Source organism: Aethina tumida, chromosome 4 (assembly GCF_024364675.1).
Source record: "Aethina tumida isolate Nest 87 chromosome 4, icAetTumi1.1, whole genome shotgun sequence".
Lineage (NCBI taxonomy): Eukaryota > Metazoa > Arthropoda > Insecta > Coleoptera > Nitidulidae > Aethina > Aethina tumida.
The window spans coordinates 1,251,286-1,276,085 of record NC_065438.1 but is presented as its reverse complement, the minus strand read 5'-3'; positions in this window follow the sequence as shown (position 1 = coordinate 1,276,085).

Genomic DNA, 24,800 nt, shown 5'->3' with positions numbered 1-24,800 from the left:
ACAAACATCTTAAAGTGTGCATAATACATTTTGTCAACAATCTCGAATCGAATATGCCCGGGCAATCACTTAATTATGCGTTCCGTGAGCCGAACGACAACAATCCCTTGGTCCCAGCTGGACCACGAGTAAGTCATCGTCATCGGGAAACTCGTAACCACGAACGTAGGAGTCATTTATGTTTGCTTTGATTTATCGGCATTCGCATTACTTCCTGATATTGTAATTTGTGTTGGAAATGAGAAAACCCAGTATATTTACAATAATGCTGTGTAATCGTCTAATTTCAGCACAATGGGTGTTAAACGAATTAAGTGTTGGATCCGGTGCGGTTTTGCCAACACCAACAAGTCTTGGAAACTTATAATTTAATTAATAAGAGCACACTACAATCAAGTTCTTTTCGTAATTGTAGCTGTTATGCTAAAACTATCAATTAATAATTGTAAACAATAAATTTTTAAATCAACTGACTGAAACAATAGTACACCTGCTTTGTCTAATTAAAATGTTGTCGTAAATTAGTATCAAACGTTAAAAAAAACACAAATGTGTTAATTCATCTATAGAAAAAAGGTTGTTTTATTTAATTAAGTATGTAAATTACCTACGTTGGTAAGAGCAATTTTCCACGTTAAGTGCTTTTATAATAAAACACTGTGGTTTTCTCATCGTTTCAATGATTCGGACTTTTATCATTCGATTAGTAAATACATTTACACTTAAAATAACAAAAACCGCCGGTGCTAAAAATATAATACATTTACCGGAAATATCTGTGGTTGATGTGTGATTTCTTTATATAGAGTTCTGTAAATAACTTATTTAGCTTTATTCTATTTATAAGAAAATAAGTTGATAATTAAATTAATAAATTGCATTTTTATTTATTAAAGCAGTTTTCTAGAATTATATTTATAATTTTTCTACGAAAATTACTTGTTTCAATTGAAATAAGTTATAGGTAATTTAATCTTGATAATTTATGACAAACAGTGAACCTTAACTTCTTTTGAAACTGTCAGATAATACCAAAAAAGTTGGTCTAATAATGTTTATTTTTCCTTTATGGAAAAAATAATAATAAAGATTGATTTTTTATACCTAATATTAATCTGTACATTAATCTTTAAGTAATTTTTAAACTTTGAAATGTCTAAGACCATAAAATTACTTATAAAAAATACACAAAACAAAGTTTAATACTTAATAATTTATGACCAACAATAGACTTCAATTGTTTTTAAAACTGTGAGGTAATACAAAAAAAGTATATATAATATAAGTTTGACGTTTGCATGTACTTTACTGAAAAAAATATATAAATAAATATATAAATAAAGATAAGTCTGTGTATTTAATACCCATGCATTAATCTTTAACTAACTTTTAAGCCTTGAAAGTGTTTTATTGGAGGCCAAAAAATCTAAAGTCATAAAATTCGTCTCAACTATAATAGCAAACAAAAAAAGTTTTTAATACCTATTTAATAATTAATGGATGACTCCAATCGACCTTTTAGTTGGTAAGAATTTGATTGTTAATTATGTACAATTAAAAATGCATTTGATCAAATTGTGATTAATTAATCGATCATGATTTATTGTTACCACAGTTTATTCAGCATGTTCATAGCAATATTTAATTTATCCCTTTCACAAAACTGTCATAAATCATAATTTAGTAATTAAACAAAGTATTAAAAGTAATTTTAAGTATAAATATATTGACAAATTAAAAATAAAAAAAAAACACATAAGAGAGCAATAAAATTGTATGGCTTTGTATTTAGGTTAATTTGATAATTCAAAATGAAACAATGCCTACAACGTTGAAAAAACGAGTCTTTCACCTGTACTGGTGACCTCCAATTTGTGCCGGAAGGTGTCCCATCCACATTAATATATTACATTGTGATTTGCATATTTTTAAATAATTCGACAATTCTGATATAACACACAGGTTGGATTTTAGAAATCTATGCATAATTATTAATTAATTTATCCCTGTGTCGCTGGTGAATATTATATTATATTAATTACCAAAGTCAAGTAGACAATGGTAAATGTTGGTACTTCTGTAATTGATAGGCTGGGATTGGTCGGGACAGGTGTGTTACTGTTTGACTGGGAAAATATGATACATCATTAGCGGATTCATAATTTTGTGCATTGTGCAAGGAAATCGAATTTGCATATTACTAAATGTATTTATAGATGGATTTCGTAATTTTTTTAAAATAAACGTTTTGCATTAATCATTCGAATGCTCAAAAAATTCAACCATTTTTGCTGTTCACTTCACTAAAAACTTGTTTAAATGAATGCAAAACAATAGATAAAATAATAGTAATAGAATTAATTAATTATATATACATAAAAAGTATAACCTTCATTCAAACATATATAAAATCATTTACGATTTCAAAAAATATTTTAATCAGAATATATGTAAAAATAGTTATAACATGTGTTTTAATTAAATTATTATAGAAAAAAGGAATTTAGAATATAAATTGCAATATAAATATTAGTGCAATAATTAAAATAATTAAAAATTCACTAAAATTTATATATTCTTTTTAATTTGATAATTAAGAAAATAATTATAAAATAAGAAATTGAATAACATAGGTAAAATAAAAACAGTAATCAAATTCTTAATTAATAAATTAAACATATTTATTTGTTGGTTATTTTAAAATAGTTTTAATATTGATATTCTAAATAAATTAAACAAATTAAAAATAAATAATTAGAGTGGTAATACGTAATTATTAAAAATATTAAAGAAGTTTTAACAGTAAATAATTTAAATATGAGGTTTACGTAAACATAAAACTATACCCGTTAATTATTTAATTTAACAACAAAAATTTTACCATTGCAACATCTTTTGTACCTCACATTCAGACTTCAGCATTTCATAATTTTTAGTCAACAAATATTTTAAATTACTAACAATTAATTATACCTCGTAAATTATTATCTTCTTATGTAATGTTTTAGTTAATAAATGTTATCCCAATATTTCTATAAGTATATATCTTTTATAAATACAATGTATTCAACTAGAAAAACAATTATGCCAATAATTCATTTTATTATCGTTTTCTGTATCCCACGTTCATTTTTTATATAGTGAATTAGCATGTTTTAGAATTGCAAACGCACACAAATCAATTTATTAGTTGCTTTCTTTTATATCGATACAATTAATCATTTATTAATCACTCCTTAAGATTACAAATGTAGGAACAGATAACAAACATCCATTGTACTCATGTATGGGCGCTGCGGATTATTCTTATGGTAATTCTTTTATTGTTCGAAGCTCCAACAACTAACGCTGAAATTATTTTTAATCAGATACGACTACCAATAACGCATTTAGGATTTTTTAATTTATTGGTTGGTAATTCACTCGGCAAATACGTAAAGGTAACTTGTGATTTTCATAACACCGATCACGTTACATGGCGTGAGAGATTAGATCATGAACACCACCGATTTTTGCGTTCGCAGTTTTGTAATATTTAAATGCTCAGCTTTTTCGACTTTGCACTTTCTTCAGTCATGATCTAAGAGCGGCAGAAAAAACCGTCGGCATACCTATTATTATATTGAAAAGGATAAGGCGTTTTGCAACTTTACAACATTTTTTACGTTGTGTTGTTCTGTTTATTTACTGTGTTAAACTGATGAAATTATACGGGTCCAAATTATAGCTTCCAATGGATACATGGATGCTGGATGAATTCGTCGAAATTACTTAATTATATTTATACTTTTATGTGGGTTTTTGTTTTATGTAATTTAATTGAAATCGTGGAAGATCATCATAATATTTAGAAAGTGAGGACTGAGTCGACGGTCCTTTTAAAGCTGCACCAAAGCACACTCAAAATGGTTAAATTATTATCTTTAAAATCTCAAATGTGACATTTATTGGCTTCCAGCTATGTGATGGAAATTATTACAAAATATTGAAATCAGGACATATTAATATCATTCGTCACACCTTGTGTTATCACTGCTTATGATTGACCAAGTGTTCCATCAAATACGACATTCAGATCATATTTCATATGAGTTTCTACAAAAGTACAGCCTCAGGCTGTATATGACAAGATATTGATGTGTGTGAAATGGGTTTATTATATTATTTAATTAACCAATTTCATGGATCAAGCACAAAGTCATCATCAGCAGTTCACATATGGCCAAAAATCTAGATAAAAAATGTATCTATTAATTAAATTAATAATTTCTTCCAATGGACATTCTTAATCCTAAAATAATGATGACAAAGATACGTATGTTGAAACGTTGTAGTAAAATAGACCAGATGATAACCTAGATGATAAACAAATCAATCATGATGTGCAGTTTCTCAAAACACGTTTGCATAAAATAATCCATTGTATTCTCTAATGGGATCATGATCTTAAAGAGAGTTGGCTAAAGAATGTGTCATTTAAATTAATTTTTAAATCATCCGTGTCTCCAACTGTAAAAAATCAAATAAATCAATAAAAATGGAAATTTAGGTCTTTTTCAACTTGGTAACTTAGACATTAGACAAACCTCTAAATTAGGTTATACAGCTTTTGATAAATATCTCTTCGGATTTCAATGACATTGCCAATAATTTGAATCTTCTCTGAGCTCATTGTTTGAGCAACTATTAAGATATATTATAGGTAGATATGTAATTTTGGAACGATTCTGTATTTCTCCCCAGAAATATTTATTGGGGCGAGTCTTAACACCATGTGAGCTTATTGAGCTTTTTTATTTAACTAACTATCCATAATAAATATCTGAAGAATTGTAATTGTTAAAAAACCTAAAAAAATACAAAAATTAAAGTATTTTAAGTTAAGATTTTATAGATTTTTCAGGATTTCAGGATTCTAAAGAATTTATTATATAAAATTTCTAATGTAATTGAAATATATGAAAAATGGAAGTTAAATAATAAAAATCATAAATATTTTTAAGAAATCTGAACAACTGAAATTGTTAAAAAAAGCCTCAGAAAGTTACAAAAATTGAAGTATTTTAAGGAACTATAAAAATGCCAAGATTTTTCTGGATTCTTTTATTATTTAAAATTTCTAATGTAACTGAAATATATATAAGAAACTTCAGTCATCATAAATTCCATGAATAAAGTTGATACCACCCGCAATGCCTTTTCCTGAAAACAAAAACCGCAAACAAACTGTCGTCCCGATGACAAATTCCATTTCCCTGCCGGTGCCCGCGCAGGAAAGGCCGCAGGAGGCGTGTGCGGTGCACGTCGGTGACCGCAACGCGAAGTCAGGAGAGGAACGCAACGCACGCACCGACACACACACACACACACACGCACGCGGGGGGGAGGGCGAAAGAGGGCATCTTTCAAAACCGTACGCGGAATTGACATGCCGAACAATGGGCACGAAATGCGCTGTCGTCTGTCTCTATTGTACGCCTCTGGATGTGGTTTTCTGATTAGGCGATTGTGCGTACATGTACATGTACATACCAGACTGTTTGACGCAAAACATGCAAGAGCCATCGTTATTGTGTGTACGCGAGTCATTAGTCCATTATGAAGAGTGATTTATGAATATTATTCGGGCCTTTTTGCGGCGCATGCCGCCTTTGTGATCATTGTAACTCAATTATTGCGGATTGAGGACGTCGTACCAATTCTTCTGCTTCTCAATTTTTTTATTTGTTTTTTATTTCGGGCTTGTGTTGTGACTGTTTATTGATGCTATCACATTAACTAGGTTTGAAGGGTTCATTATGCGTAGTTAGTTACTTTCCTTCTACTTTTTTGATGTGCTTGATCAGGGAGAAGAATAATAGTTGAATCTAGTTTTCAGTTGGCCCAAAAACATGGCCGATGAGCTCTCTAGAACTTATAGATTTTTCATCATTCTAAAGAATCTATTATATAAAATTTCATGATTCAAAAGATTTTTCAGGATTCCAGGGTTCCAAAGGAAAAACCTGAAAATCTGAAATTGTCAAAAAAACCTAAAGTAATTAAAATATTGACCAGATTCTGACATCTAAAAAACTTAAAAATTGAATTTAAAATATTATCGAAGATTAATAAGCAGAAAATCATTGTTTAGACATGTTTTAATACATAACTAACATGTTATTTTTAATCAAATGACTAAAGTTTATAAAGGTATCAAAGCAATCATAAAAATCTTGACGTTAACATATTTGATTGCCACATAAGTACTTAATTCAATGCATTTTGCAATTCATTAAGTTATAAAAAACAAACAACAGAATTAAGATGTATATCTCACAAATACAGATCAAACTCAATCAGTAATGTGTTTCTGTAATTACTGTCTTAATTTATTTATAAATCAGGAAACATTGTAACGTAAGGAAAATTAATAATACATTAATTATAAAGTCATTGTTAACTGAAAAGTTAAAAGGTATAAATTTAATCTGATGGTACCGGTAATATTTATAATAATATAGTTTTATTAAATCTTTACTTTCATCAACATTAAACGTTGTTACGTAAGTGAAATTACTCTTAAAAGATTATTAAATAATAAACAACTGTTCATTGATTATTTTAATATAATATTGTAACTGGTTTCAACGCGCAAATTAAAATCGTTAAGAAAACGCATTTTGAGTAGTCAATAAAATTAATTGGTCGTAAAGATTTGAACATAAAAAACTAATGAAAGAACGCTTAGATAAAACGATTATTCCATGATCTCAATAAATATATGCGTAGCATGCGATGTAAATAAATATTTTACATTTTTATAGCAATAATAATTAATTTTATGTTAGCCAAAAGAATTTTCTAACTAATATAAATGCATACATGGCTTAGTATCAATCATGTTAATTAATGATTACGGTTTTCTATAATTGGAAAGAATTTATACAAGTATTTTTATCTTTAATTATATGGTTATTGTAAATTAATCTAATTGTAAGATAAAGGTTTTGTAATATTTCAGCACCATGTTTAAAATTGTTGACGTCACCTAATTACCAATTTAGTAATTTTACCTAATTATGAAACCTTTGGCAGCGTTAACATATTGCTCACGCGACAAGAGGTGAATTCGTGATCAAAATTGAACATATTTTGCATCGTTAATTAACCGGTAAATAATTGATTAATGAGAATTGCTTGGTGACTTTTCATGTGGCTCGTTGATTGATTGACGTCTGCGGTAGGACCGACGATTTGCGTGACCACAAAACTTACCTCCTCCGATGGGGTGGAATAATTTATTAATTAGCCGACGAAAACCGTCCAAACAAAGCAATCAAAAACGGAAATCAACGGGGCATAATGCAAATGAGGTTTGGTAACGTGTCAAATCATGTCACGAAAAAACAAAAATAAATTGCGAAAGTCAATTTTCGATATGCACCGCAGATAAATCCGGTGAGAGCGGTCTAAAAGTGTTTTTACTGATGGATGAAGACATAATCTTGACCAGTTTGGTGAGTGACCTTTATCAGAGAGGATTAATAATACGTAAAACTAATTCGTTTGCTCGTTGTGCAATTTCAAATGCGATCGACCGAATTCGAAAATCCTTAATGCACTCCATTTCCGTACGAAAAACTGAATTGATAGGTAATAAATCTGGGCGTGTTACAAAATTGAAATGTCTTGCAATCGCATAATTATTTAACAATTTAGTTCACTGGCATTTTCGAATACTCAACTTGCTTTGGCTTTTTTTCTATAATGCACCATTTGAAGGTTTAACTTTAAAATAACTTTTATTCTACAAAATTGTCACAATTATATTCAATATTCCTGCCACTAGAGAATATAATTGTGGGTTCCTGCAAATGAAGAAAGAATCAACCTCAGTTTTAACCTCTACTTCAAAATTAAACCTTTTATTAAGTCAAACATTGACCAATGACAAAAAAAAATGGTAGCAACATGAAAAAATATTTAAATCTAAATAATCTAAGAAATTTAAATAACCTACAAAATCTCTAAAGGATCTAGAGAATCTAAGGAATATAGAGGATCTGGTGAGTCTAGAGAAACTAAAGAATCTACAGAATTTATACAATTTAGAGAAACTAGGGAATCCAGAGAATACAGATTATATAGAGATTCTAGAGACTCTACAGAATACGGAGAATCTAGAAAATTTAGACAATCTACAGAATTTAGGGAGTACAGAGAATATAGAAACTCTAGAGGATCTACAGAATCTAGAATGTCTACAGAATCTACAGAATTTAGAGAATACAGAGATTTTAGAGATTCCGGAGAATCTATAGAATCTAGAGAATCTACTGAATTTAGAAAATCTAGACAATCTACAGAATCTAGACAATCTACAGAATCTGGAGAATCTGGAGAATCTACAGAATCTAGAAAATTTGCATAACCTGTAGAATTTAGAGAATACAGAGAATATAGAGAATGTACAGAATCTAGAGAATGTACAGAATTTACAGAATTTACAAAATTTACAGAATTTACAGAATTTACAGAATTTACAGAATTTACAGAATTTACAGAATTTACAAAATTTACAGAATTTACAGAATTTACAGAATTTACAGAATTTACAGAATTTACAGAATTTACAGAATTTACAGAATTTAGAGAATACAGATAATCTAGAGACTCTAAAGAATCTACAGAATCTAGAGAATCTGGAGAATCCATAGAATTTTAGATAGAGAATTTAGGGGATTTATAAAATTTAGAAAATCTAGAGAATTTACAGAACCTACAGAATTTAGAGAATACAGAGAATCTACAGAATCTAGAGAATCTAGGGACTCTAGAAAATCTACAAAATCTAGAGAATCTACAGAATCTAGAGAATCTACAGAATCTAGAGAATTTACATAATCTACAGAATTTAGAGAATACAGAAAATCTAGAGAATTTGGAGAATCCATAGAATCTAGAGAATCTAGAGAAATTGGAGAATCCAGAGAATGTAGACAATCTACAGAATTTAGAGAATCTATAGAATTTAGAGAATATAAAGAATCTAAAGAATCTACAGAATTTAGAAAATCTAGAGAATACAGAGAAAATTCAGACTCTAAAGAATCTAGAAAATCTAGACAATCCAGAGAATCTGGAGAATCTAGAGAATCTAGAGAATCCAGAGAATCCAGAGAATCTGGAGAATCTAGAGAATCTAGAGAATCCAGAGAATTCAGAGAATTTAGAGAATCTAGAGAATCTAAAGAATTTAATGAATATAAAGAATCCAGAGAATCTAAATAATATAAAAATTTAAAGAATATTTAGATTCTTTCTTTGGACTTTTTTTAGTTTCATTATTTTTTAGGCCTTAGATGTTCTTAAATTTATAAACTGAAAGTTTTCACGTATCCATGTTGTATTTATTAGTCACTTCTAATTATGCAGGAAATTTTTATTTAGTTCATTATCGATATATTTGAATAATCCATAAAAGCGTAAATAAAATTGTGTGGAACAATGCAAATTTTCCAGATTTCAAAGTCTGGTATTATGTCGTAAATGGCAATCTGCATCCGTGCTCTTTCCACGATCTTGGGCTTGCTTAACATCGCGCCGAGCCATTCTTCTGTTAGTTGACAACCTTAACGATTATTTCCTTTAACAATTTTATCATGACGACGTTTTATCGGCAGATATGCATTTAACCAAACCGAACCGAACCGAACAGGTACACCTGAAGGGAAAATATTCTCGTTTGTAAGGTAAACAACGGGCAAGGAACGGCTGGAGAGATACGCCGATGGAGATATACGATTATGGTAGCAAAGAGCAGACCGTGGACCTGTACGGATGACTAGATAAACATCGTGGAGATCTCAGCCACGGCAATGGGTTCTGCTTAAAAGTGTCGTGTTATAAAGGCGCGGGTCATGAGATTCTTCTCTGCCGCACTTCAATACGGATCTAATAGAGATAGTAGAGAAAGCCACGGACAGATTTATGCGGGAATATTCAGACACGGCACACTTTGTTACGTTGTACTTACATGGGATTCCGTGGTGAAACACTTACAATAAAGCCACTTTTTCACATCTACGACTCCTCGTTGATGGATATTTGCATTGTCTGCATCGGCCCCATGCTTCGTGGGTGCCGCAACTGATCCTTTAATCGAATTTATAACAGATCATTCACGTCGCTCGAAAACTCCGACACGAGTATGGAAATTGATGTGGTTCTCCTCGATGCATTATTGGGTACCCAAGTCTTCAATTCTTCTATTTTTAAGAGTATCTGTACTACAAGATTTTTTCTAGTTTCTGGTAAAAATTTTAAGGTTTAATGTGGATAACAAATATTTAACAAATTTGTGAATATTTGGTACCGAAAATGGTTCCCGGTTTATTTGAATATATTATGTTATATTTTGACATTTTCTTTGTTAAACTGTTTATATTACTTAAAGAATGTAAAGAATGTGAAAAATGTAAATAATGTAAAGAATGTAAAGAATGTAAAGAATGTAAAGAATGTAAAGAATGTAAGGAATGTAAACAATGTAAATAATGTAAACAGTGTAGACAATGTAAGCAATGTAGATAATGTAAACAATGAAAACAATGTAAAAAATTTAAATAATCTGAAAAATCTGATAAACTTGAAAATTTTTTGAAAAAACTGAAGAATCTGAAGAAACTGAAAAACCTGAATAATCTGAAGAATTTGAAGAATTTGAAGAAAATCCAGAATATCTAGGACATCCAGAATAAAAAGAATATAAAAAATATTGATATTAGTTTTAAATTACCAAAAGGTAAAATGAAAAAGATATAGTAAATATAAACAAACAAAATAATATATTATAAATTAACAAAAAAACCTTAAAAACTTTCAAGATATCATATAATGACATAAATATTGAAACTTAATCTAGTTAATTATCTCTTAATATCTAAATTTTAGTACCACAGCCCAAATTCCGATAATATTATAATATTTTCATTTAAATTTAAATGACATCTTAAAAACCCATTTCCAATTGGACATAGGCATACGAAAGTCTCAATTATGGCCACCAGAATAGAAACTGCGAGCACAATAAAAACCATTTGCATAAAATTAAAAATTTTTACATTTTAATTTAGATAAGCCACCGGTGTAGACCCGAATCAATACCGATCAATGCATATAAAATACAACGCCTCTAATTTAAATTTTTTTCGTATTAATAACGGATCCGTTTGCATAATTAATGTGCCGATTGTCCTGACGAAAAGTAATTATGTGAATAAGAATCTGCACCTCATGATTTTTGTTTTATTGTTGAATGTTATTGAATGCAGACAAGATGGACTGGTTATTAAGTTTGGATATTGATTACCTATTATTTTAAGACCATTAGATTTCACAATAGAAATCCATTGTTTAAAAAATATATTCTTAAATTAGAAATTAAGGATTGCAAAAGAAGCAAAGTGTGCAATTCATAATTATTATTCAGCACATCAAAAACAGATTTAACTGAGGGTAAAAGTAAATTCATAATATATATTCATAAATTACAGAAATTAAATGAAAAAATATTTTAAATTTAAGTTGTTGAAGTTCTCAGCAATTCAGTTAATGATTGACGTGAGAACTTATTTATTTAGCACTGTTATCTGAAGACGTAAAAAACAATTAACCCATCGAATGGCTTTGTCCTCATTGAATCAAAATTTCAACAATAGACTCTTAATGATTTATATCTTGAAGAGATAAGACAGAAGTAATAAAATCTAATGGGCTTTAATTAAATGCATTTTGTATTGACTAAATTGAGATCTTTATCTGGTTATCACTTATTAAGTAATTAATATATGCACAACAGTAACTTGCGCAGCCACTTTTTACGACTTATATTTTAAGGATTAACGTAAATAATTTAAAATAACGTGCAATTTCCTGCGTCAATGGTAATAAATGTATAAAAACGTGGATTAATTATATTATATTTCAGGAAAGGAATAAAATAAGATACTCTTAACGTTCCTGTGACGTCTGTGATTTATTTTTAGAAAAGTCTAAGGGTGTCCTGCAAGGTGTGTTCGCCACTTAATTACGTCGGGTGACGGAAATAAATGATATTTGTTTCGCTCATCCAAATATAAACTTGAAGAACAATTGATTGTCTTCTCTTAATTTCAATAAATATTGAATTACACCCAATGTAACACAATATTAGTTACATAACACTTGTTTTAATAAAATTATGAGCAAAGATTAAATCATACCGATTAAACACAAAAAAAAAAAAAAATAAAATCGTAATTTACACAAAGCCTGTAATGACGATCTTCGCATGGATTGATTTGAATATTTTTTACATAAATGCTAATTAATAAGCTTATAATTGTTGTAACATTGTTCTTAAAGAGATTACCATTTTTATTTAATAAATTGTTTATATAACGCCGTATAAAGTCAAAGGTTAGGCTTTTTACGAATTAAAATCACGACTTCAATTGCAGCTCAACACTTTTTCATCTGTAATTAAACGGCTTTTAATTAGTTTTGCTTTTAGACTAAACGTAACGATGAAAATTACATATTAGCATGTGTGGCTCACCATTTTAAAGGAAGTTCCATAACAGTTCTTGTTTTATAGGAGACCACGGACCGTGAAACCATGATAATTACCATTAGTTTTATATTCAAAATGGAGAACTGTCTAAACTCGGTTTGCTGTTGAAATTAAAGCATGCCTTTTGGGGAAACTGTGAAGCAGTTTATTTAACACCGGAGATTAGCTTGGATAATATTGTGGGAAACGGTATTTAAATGGTGTTTTCATTGTTCACTGTCATTTTATAAATAACGTATTGAATATTTCATACACCTGTTTTTACAATGTATGATTACTTCCTTACACAAAATGTTCTAGAGTAAGAAATAAATTAAGAGATCTTTAACTTAACATATTAACTCAAGCATTTAAATGAATAATAACATGAAGGTTTCAATCAAAGGAATCGATTTGTTCACAACATTTTTTTGAAGTGGAGGAATAGTGTTACGCATTTTAGTACCAAATACCAAGGTTGCAGTACTTACACCATCGTTGAAGGTCTAAGACATCACACTACTCCTGAATCAGAACAGTCACATTCACAAAATATCAAAGAAAACAATGAAGAGAGTAATGTAAGACAAGAAGTGTTAAGCATTAAATTCTACAAGGTGGTACCTAGGTAAACCTAAAAGTTACTGGGTCTATAATCGTAATGCCTCTTAGTTCTTCTTTCTTGCTCATCATCATACTCCATTGTGTCCTCCTCCTCCTCAGAGTCATATATTCCTGACAAATCATGGAGCATTCGCAACATATTAAATTATTTACCAATGATGTTAACTTTGGGATATGTGCAGCCTACACCCACACATATTAACCATGCGATTAATGACTTCTTGTTATGAGGTAATGATGTATTTCCAGTTTAAGTACTTCGTCCTGACACCACTGTTCAGATGGAATCTTCAAATACTGCAGTTGTCCATTCATTCTTCTTGTAATAGTTTCCTGAGGAATTTCCGCCTCCATCACCTTGACCACTGCAAAAGGAAAACGTACCCTGACACACAAAGACCTATTAACTACTAATGATTTTGCAGAGTTATTCATTTTAATGGTTCATAATAATTTTGCATCCTGTAATCGTATATTATGTTTTTATGTTCATATTATGAGGTGATTCACGTGGTGCTGAATTGATTAAAATTTATGATTCGGCATGAACCGTAATGGTGTAAGATACAAGCAAGATTTAGCACATTCTCACATCCAAAGAACGACACTGTCCACGATACGTAAAAATGGGCTAACAAGGTCGGAGATCACGTCCATTCCCATAATTTATCGCCTCACATAATTCAAATCGAGTGTTAGATACGGTGATAAGGCTCAAGGAACGGTGTTGGCACCTGTCAGAATATTCTAAATAATTCCAGCACGGAATATAAACAATGGCTTACGGCACACATATTTTTCATAATTATCTGTCCATCTAATTCATAAAAATATTAATAAAATTTTTCGAAGGATTTGTCTTAACATACATATTTAATTGCTGCTGTTTTACATTTTTATTATGTCGGAATTTCGACGCGTTTTCCCACAATTTAGCAGGTGTCTTCAGTTTAAGATTTTTGACGTTTTAATATTTAACAGTGTCCATTTTTGTTGTGATTTTTATTGTTTAAGGATCCGATTACAAATTAGCATTATGCACAGCCATAGATATTTCTCCCGTTTCAATGTAAAATTTAATAGCTCAATAAAATATAAACCACGTCAGACAGATAAAATCAGTTTGTGCAATTTCTAACGTATTCGAATATTAATAATATTTTTAATTTATTCTATAAAATATGCATAACTAATTAATAGTTTTATACGTATGAAATTCAGAGATGACCTCAGTGATATATCGAAAAAATTGAGGTAGTAAAATAAATGTTTATTAAATTAATAATTGCACAAACAGGTGCAAAGAAAAACCATTACCCACACATTTATCCATTGTGTTATGTATGTAATTGTCGGAATTAACATATTCCAAAATAGTTTAATAATAATTCAACGCATCGGTGGTGTTACGCCACAGATTCTGGCCTCAGGCTCCAAACTCCTGACGAATAATATGATGTTAGACCATAAACATCCACAAATAATCAAATACGTAATAAAAATTTCTCTAATCACTTTTTATGTTGGAATATTTTAATTCGTAAGGCGTTTATTTATGCACTCAGGCCAAGTCAGAAGTTACCTGGCATTACGTAATTAGCTGATCAATGATGGACATTTACTGATTGACTTGTTGTTCATTGTATTGACAGTGCTAACGAGATAAGGATTTGTTTAATGATTTCGTTATTCAGTTTTATGATGTGGCAGTAGCCGATTTACTGTTCTAATGCTTAGTCAGCTCTTCACGTTCACAAATCTTTTTCTCAATGGCCTAATTAAAAATCTCAAATTAATCAAATTAACGTCGGTTATTTTAAGGAGGAAATTATCTGTCTGAGGATTGCCATAAGTCACCTGTCCGAAAAATTAATGGCGGTGTTCTTTGTAAAAGATATTTCCAGTGCAATTTATAAATGATGTGTCTAATGGTACATGAATGACCCACAGACGACGACAATGAGTAATGAAAATACTTTCAGAAATGTGTTTCCCACAATGTTTTCTCAGCAAATTGACAGTGACCGTAGGTCAGAAAGGATACCTTTTATTTGACCATCAATATATTTTGTATGCAACTGGTTATATAACAAATACATGTATATAAATAATTTATTAATTGTTAAGATCTGGTCCAAAAGCCACACCTTTTTTCTGAGTGCTAGTAATATCAATTCTTGGCCCTGTTTTACATCATCTATACAACAAAACATATCAATGTGTGTTAAGTGGAGAAGTTAATAAAGGAAAAACCACAATGTAGATGCTTTAAAATTAATTTTAAACAAGAAATTGAAGTAATATGAGTGATTTAATAATATAATCACAAAAACATAATATGTGCTTGCAGGATGGAAGCCTAAAAAATGAGTAACTGAAAGAAGTAAGCAATTTTTACTTAATTTCATCCTGAAGGTGCAGTTAAGCAGCCATACCAATTCATAATTTCCTGCATGAGTTAATTGAAATCTCTCAGTTCTTTGCCAATAAACAATCCGGCCAAAGTGACTGGCAGCTATGTGCTCGCAGGAGCGCAACAGGAAGAAGAAGAAGTAAAAAAAAAGGTGCAACAGATAATCCCAATAAATCGAAGACCTCTTTTTGCCGCCGCGACTCGGGTTCGAGAAGAAGCAGAACTGACCGATAAGGCACTGGTCTATTGAGATGTGCTGGGAAATGGGGGCAAAAAAAATATGTCCAGCGAAGTCTCAGAAAGGCGAACGACAAACGTCGTCGTCAAGTGGGAGCGTTTCCGCGCACCGTTTTCGGTTACGCCACACACGTTGTGCCATTGTGTTCCGTAATGTCCGTCTCACGAGCTACTCTTTCATTCCGTACGATCGGTACGATCCCATCTTCTGTTCGGGTACGTCCAATGTCCGTCTGTGTTGGTGAATTATGTAAACTTGGTCTAGGTTTTGCTGGAGCGTACGAATCTGGTTCGTGGAAGTACTGGGGTACTGCAATCTATTTAAGACAGATGAATAAACAAATTCTCCGACTAAATCCAAATTATTAAATTTATATTATGTTTTTCTAACTAATTTAGATTGTCATAAAAATTATATTTCAATATTAAGTTATCAGCAGTACCAAAATTATTGAGAACCTAATCTTTTAATAATATTAAAATTCTTTCTACCAAAAACATCATTATGTCGAATTGTAGTATTAATAATAATAAAAATAAATAAGTAAATTTTAGTTTTGGTCATCTTTATTAAGTAATTTTGTTAAATTTATGGCAAAATATAGTTGGATTTTTAATATTTTTTATGGTTTTTATTCGAGCTTATGATAAAAAATGGCCATTTAATAAAGTAGTAAATCTTGTGACTTAAATATTCTAAATGTCTTAACAACTTTGACTGAATTTCTGTTGGAGCAGTTAAAATAAATTTAAATGGTACGTATGAATATTCCACAACACATAATCTCCATCAAAAGTATTATTTCCTATAATCCCAACGAACCTTATCATTATTTAGTGGCCATAAGTATTTATAATCTTTATCTTGTCCCATAAAGCAAACATCTCTTGTAATACAACTACCGTTTCAAATCGGAATGACCCTTTCGTTGTGCTTTTGGGCCTCATCTTGCCTCACAATATTTACACACAGCCACACATGCGTGCCTATCCAATTTCAACCATTTATTAAATTATCGACGTTAGACAGAAACGGCTTAATATCTCAATAAGCCTTCTTAAGGTAAATTAGGATCATATTAGATAGAAACGCGTGAGAATCAGGTTCGTGTGGTGTTGCGTAAACGAATAAAAGCACACAATGTTTCCGATACGGCGTACGGGGTGAAAGGTTAAACTAATTATTGTTACACACTAAACAATTTTACAGTCGGATTATTAATAACGTGTGTTTTTAGCTTAATGGTATTCAAACGCCCGTGAAATTGTCGTATATATTCGATTTTATGACGGCAACGTGTTTGATTGTGTTTCCTTTTCTGCCATTACGATAAATGGTTAAATTACCTATTTCGAAATATTATAGGGATTAACGCGCAGAATAATTGCGCAACATGGACTTTATGTAACTAGACAATTTTCCCATTCATATTGTTTATTCAAATGTAAAAATTTCCTGTTTAATTCTAGTTACTGTCAAGTTTGATTACGGAGATTCGTTATTAACACCTCATTACCTTATCAAATGTGATTTTAAATGGTTGTTTTAACGGCCGAGGCGTTAAAACTGTTATTAGCGATTGTGATAATAATCGTGTAAGCATTAACTAAAGAGTACTAAAATTTAATACATACATACACTTGTTCATCACCTTATAAAGTTAAAGATGATTATAAAAATTGCAAGAATTATTCTGTTACGAACTAACAATAAATTATAAATTAATTTTATATTTCTGGGTCGACCCAGAACTAATATAATCAAATAAATATTTTACAGAGGGTCTGTTACAAGACTTAACTTATTTTTGTTATCGAATTGTTGACAACGAAACTTCCTGAAGGTGATTTGTTGCTTTTACATACACAAAATTTAATGGTAATACTAAAATTTATTCATTAATCAGTATTTAATCAGTAAAATTTTAATATTATTAAAAGCTTGGAGCACAGCTGTAACTGAACTATTTGACATAATCAATTTTGGGAATAAATTATATAATTTTAAAACTATTTTATTTTATTGGGCAAAATAAAAAATACAAGTTAATAAAACTACTATTTAGCCATAACATTATTTTACCTACTGACTTAATTCATTGAAATTCTCCAAAATAGATTGTTTTCCTAAACCAGTTTTGCTTAATTTGTTATAAAAATTATCAGATTTAGATAATAAACAGGCTTACTTAGCATGTGACTGAAAATGCCATACGACCATCTTTGTTTTATCAATTTAACATTATACATACGTTCATATAAATTCATAATTTATGTAAATATCCAAAACAGTGCTTCCCTACTTTTACAGTCCAAAACTTAAGTAAGTAATTTGATTCACTAATTTGAATAAAAACACTTCTTCTCGAAAGATAAAACCAATTTTATTATATACAAAACATATAATTAAAATATATAAAACAGACGATATTTTATTTTAAGTATTATTTAATGATAATGGCTTTAGTGTGTCTCCTAGTATTGCTTGTTTTGTAATTTCCTCATTTGCAAAATTTTCTTGTTTTATTGTGTAACTTTTAGCAACTCGAATATGATCGGCCGCATTAATAATTTATAATAACTTTCTTATTTTAAGCGGGAGATTCCCAATAATAAAATTATAATCTATTAGGTATTATTTAATGTGAATACATATTCAAAACCATAATTGAAACATCCAATATATTGATTTTTTATTACAATATTTTGAGTATTGTTTGTTTTCTCTGTCTTTGCTTGATTAATTTAGTACCACAATGGATGCATAAATTATGATGATGAGCCTGAATTTAGACTTTCCTACAAAATATTAGCATTATTATTTGTCGACTTCCTTTTATTCACATTTATAATATAAGTCAATGTTGTTTTATTGTGTTTTGTATGTGTGTGGATTATTTTATTAATTTAGAATATTTTCTAAACACCATTTTTCCCCAGGAGTTAATCTAATCGCCGTGAAGGTTATAAATTAATAATCTGATAGGCATTTAAAAATCAAGAACAACCCAGACCAAACGTATTAATAAAAAAAAACCTAATGGCAGTGAAATATCCTTGCCAAACATCAACAGATTCACAAACTTTCATTACTTTTGTATAACTTGAGGCTAGAAAAAAAATTAAATCGTTATTAAAATCTCGAAAAACAATTTTGTGTCATTTACCAAAGCAGCACCCACGTTCAACGAACATCCTTCACCATCTATTTCGGTGTGATTTTAATTTTGCAAGAATCTGCATGTGTCGAATTTATAAATTTTTTCTATTAACGTATCTCGAGGACAAAATCATTTGTATTTAATTCTGACGTAGTCGCTCGGGGGTCCAAGAAACTCAACGTGTATCTGAAATTTGCATTTAGATTGATTAGTTTGCCTTGAAGATAGGCCTAATATCGTCTGCACAAATCACTTTGTACAGATTGTTACATTGCATCACAGTTTTTAATGCTTAAAGTGGAATTAGCAAACTAAATATTGGTTTAAGTACCTAAAATCGTCGGTTGGTAATTCGGAAATAAATTATTTAATGACATGATTTGTTATTGAGTTCTTTATTTGGCTGAAGAGGGGACCACCCTGAACGTGATATAAATCAGCACCAAAATTTACGACCTACTGAATTTAAAAATCAATTAAATCCTACGGAGATCTATATTGATGTTTATCTTGGGTGAAAACTTTCAACTGGAAAGTAATCCAAAAATTATATTTATGGCTTCCCTAAAAATTATTATTAATTTAACAAACCATATTAATTTTACTGTTTTCAACATAGAAATTATCTTTAATTTTGCTTAATTTTTACCACATTTATACCAGATTAATAAATTAAATCAGACAAGCTCTTACTTAATAATCAATTAACACTACAATCAACTACTTATCGAAGGTGTAACTTAGCATATTTAAGTTAACTCAAAAGCTAATTAAAAGGTTTATTTATGGGACTTTCTACCTTATTTACATAACATTTTATTCTGGTGCATGTGAATAAATAGAAGTAAGCTTCTTACCACCATATTTCTTGACTTAATTACAACCAATTAGAAACGTCATATGATATACATTTTTTATTTATTATTTTATAACATTAATGGCCACAAAAAGCAATCCTGATTTTTACCAAACAATTAAATTTGAATGAGTTAATGAATAAACTGAGGAAAACTTTAATTTTATAATTAATCTTTTGGTTTAACAATTTTTATACTTTTTATGTTATTTTAATATGATTATTTTTTAATGATTTATTAAAATATAATAAATTTGAGCTTTTGCCTTTATTATTTTACACACTTCTTCTTAGAATTTAATTAATTATAATGGTGTTAATCGATAAATAATATAATTTTGGGATACCCAATTTACAGATTATTTTTTTTTTTTTTTGTGAAATGTAAATTTAATTTTTGGAAATTTGCATTAGTAAGAAGGATATACTTGGTGATATAATTCCAAGAACACACATCTTCTTGGAATGTTGAATAATCCAATTCAAGACCAAGTAAAGAATAAAAGACTAAAGCAGTATTGTTCCTCTAACACATACATATCTAACACCGTGCCCAGTTATTTTGGACATTGTTAAAGCAGACGGACGAATTTGAAAGTTTTTATGTAAGAACTTACAATACGCCTTGTCATTATGAATCATAATTATTATAATAAAATCGATAGAAACTTTGTTTCATGTAAATTAGAATTTCCTGTGTCATTTGTTTGATGGATTCTCGTTCACCAGAAGAAATAATAGCCATCATTATCTCCATATAAAGTAGGACGAAATTCGTCTTTTTTATGGTGTTGTATAATTTAATAAAACCAATAAAATGACACGTTTTAAGTGTTAAATAATTCGCCAATTAAATGTACCCAGTCGTTTTAACTGTATTTAATAAATCAATAATGAATCAATATGTTTTCGTACAAATTAAATTTAGACCATAAATTCAGTAATTTCTAGATTTTATCAGCTTCGGTGCGATTTATTTACGTACCATAATTATACGATTTCTCTCACAAAATTGATTTACGCCACAAATCAAATAATTTATATTATCCCAAAGTTTGCTCGTATCCAGTTTACTTTTTTATGGTAATAGCTTCGGAATTAAAATTCCTGAATTTGCGTCAGTAAATATTACTGACTCACCAATAAATTAAAGTCACATAAAAATTTCTAGTGATTATCAAAAATTAACATAAATTTATTTAGCTTTGTTAGTCTAATAAATCACTTCTATCAGTTTCCAGACTCAGACCAAAGTCGGTCCTTTTGAATCAGTAAAAAATTATAATTATGTATTAAAAACAAAGTGTCGGCTGACAAAGATGTATCGTCCGTGTTTATTATAAGCAACCTAATTAAATTATTTCGATTATCTACAGATTGTGTGCGTATTGTGAACATAATGGAGGTTATTCAGTTTTTGTGCCATGATTAATTTATTCTGAAATTACCGACTTTTGTTGTATTAAAAAGTGCTGTGCCAAATGCGAAATTAATACTTTCACGACGCTAAGATTGATCACAATTATTTGTTTTTTATATTCCCACACGATTACATTGAATAGACTATTTATTTACAGTTAAAAAAATTTTAATCAATGAGTATTCTGAATCTATATTAGTTATAGGAAAAAATTTGATAGGAAATCAAAAGTTTATTTAAAATTTACTTATTAACAAAATAATTAATTGATAAAATTTTTATATTAGAATAATTATAGTCGTTTTTTATATTTCTTCGTGGTTACATTGAGGAGGCTGTTATCAGTTAAGAAAATATTTAATTATTAGTAGAATTAGAAGTAATGAATACAAGATATTTTAAAAATGAACATTAAAAGTGTAAATTACTTTTAAAAGTACCTAAAACAAAAATTGAAATTTTCTTCTCAGCATAAAATTTATATATTTAATTATTAATGTTTAATTTTTCTTAGCTTTGTCCTCATCCTCATAATACAGCAGCATTGTTGGCGTAAACTATGCAATATAATTTTTAACTGAAAAAAACCATTAATTATTAATTTACTGAGATTGAAAATGTTAGGAATGTTTGCGTAACAAAAACATCACATTGCTGATTATTTTTCATCAGAAACAAGAAGTTAAAAAGATAATGATCGTAATTATTAAAATTATGATGATGAGTACGTGAATTTTTTGTGAGCTGCCGCAAAAGAAATTCTTAATTACACATACGAATTCTTCAGTTAATTATGTAAGTAAAAATATCAAATTACTGAGAAATGGCAATCCAATACTCTACATGTAATTTGGTTTGGGTTAACGAATTAAGTTGAGATTAGGATCTATGGTACATCGTGTTAATTTTTGCACTTTCTAACATACAGCATTGATGTGTGGTTATGAATTTTATTGACAGCACATCTGTAAACGTTTAATGTTATATAATTTTTTCTCTTGCAAATTTTTTATTATGATTTTGTGTGTGTGTGTGGAGGAAATATTGTTCCAAGTAAATAGGAAACGATAAACTATTTTATTAATCAATAAAATTGATTCCAATCTTCATACAGATAAGCTTACATGTAGAATCATTATTATAGTTGATCCACAACACATACATAAGGCCAGATTGGCGATAAATCCACCAGATCATATCAGTTCAAGCATTTAACAGCACGACAGTGGATATTTCATGACAACTTTAATACCGTTTCTAGTAATAAGCCGAGTTTTTCTCAGGTGGGTAAGTGGAAGGACCATTACATAAATGGTCGTGGACATAACAATTATGTCTGTGAGTATAAATTTTATATGAAGACTATTTCCTCGGAATATTCATCCTTAATGGAAACAGGAAACGACGCTTAAGGAGAATCGAATTAGAACTAGTTGTAGATATGCAACACGTTTAATAAGGAAGAGTGCAACAATCGAATGTTTGTTTAATAAATTTTATAGCATTTCTCACGTCTTCAACGCTAAATGGTTTCATTAGTCGCTTAATGTATAGAGACGATTACATTGTGTGTGCAATATGAACAAAAAAAAACTCATATGTTACACAATAACGCAAACCTCTTTCCGACCCAGTTCTGTATTTCCTGAACATCTTAACTTTCCCAAACGACTATAAGATTCAATAATTGCCAAGGTATTGTCGTCACTTTCTACCTTCTTTTTCGATTTACGCTTTTAAACTGAATATATGCACAGTGGTGCTCAGAGAAATGGTACAACATTATTATTATTATTATTATTATTATTATTATTATTATTATTATTATTATTATTATTACTAAGAGCTGTATTACTTGAAATAGATGCCAATGTTCTGTTATTGTTATGTCTACTATGCAACTGGTTAATCTAACTTCATTCTTTAAACAATTAGCTACTTTTTTACAAATTTAAATGAGCTCATTAAGCAACAAAAAAGTTTTCATAAAAGTTGGCGCCCAACATTTTTCATTAAAATTAAAAATATTGTAATGTAATTAATAAATACACTTAGAAAAATAGATTGTAACATTTTGTTAAAGTTAATATTACATTATTTATGTGAAGATAATATTCTCACCACCATTATTTATTGTATTATAAGAAATACAAGAAAGTTTTCATTAAAATTCTAATGTAAATGTAATTAATAAATGCAATTAAAAATACATTATAACATTTTGTTAAAGCTAATATTACATTATTTATAAATATTATATAAAATTTTAATATAGTTCATTTAGTTTTTTATATATTTGGTCATATAAAATTGGCGCCCAACGTTTTCACAACTAATAAATGTAAAATAATAATTTCACTTATTAGTATTATAAATATTTTGAAAAAATATATTAAATATTAATGAATATATATTATGATTATTATTATTGCGAAGATAATATTCTGACCATCATTATTTATTTTATTATAAGAGATACAAAAAAATTTTCATAAAAATTGGCGCCCAACATTTTTCATAAAAATTAAAAATATTGTAATGTAATTAATAAATGCACTTAAAAATATATTATAACATTTTGTTAAAGGTAATACTATTTTATTTATAAATATTATATAAAATTTTAATATAGTTCACTTAGTTTAAGTTTTTTATATATTTGGTCATATAAAATTGGCGCCCAACGTTTTCAGGACTAATAAATGTAAAATGATAATTTCTTTTAAACATTCATTAGTATTTTAAATTTTTTGAAAATAATGCTTTTTTCGGATGGTATGTTACCGTTATAGAAAATTTATAGTAACATGGATCGTTTCATATATATAGAAATAGAAATCTTAGGAGATTATCAATAATAATTTACCATTAAAATGGTTTTTTATTCCTGAATATTGAAGAAATAACATAGTGTATGCATATCTGCAGATTTATCTCCACTGTAAGCCTTGCCTTTGACAAAAACACAAACATATTTCCTTTATTCATACAATTCTTTTCCATTCCTTTCATTCACCTCAGCAACAACGAGATTAGCGTGATCTAGGACTTACCGGATTAGGCGTTTATTCGAAATGGTCCGAGATCGTATCGGCGATTTAGTTCCATTTACATCTCTCCAAGATTAGACAATAGAATTATTGGTTGTTTACAAGGAAACGATTTTCAGCGTGATTTCGATTCAGATTTAATTGCATCTGAACGCGATTGTTTTCCTGCAACAAAAGTTATTGCCCACTTTTTTTTTATCCTGTCTCATTTAAATTCGAAATCGTTCACGGCGTCGCTTTGAAGTACGAAAACTGCATTCGATCTCAATGACAATAAATCATAACAATGGTGCTTATGTAAATATTGGTAAATGTAATTTTTTCGACTTCGATCAAATAAAAAAATTAATAGAGAACTGTTATGGTAATGTAACTATTATTATTATTGTTCTAATTCATATGAATAATTAAATAGCTACTTAAGCATCCTGTTCTTCAATCAAAAGAGGTTTTGTATCTTAACTG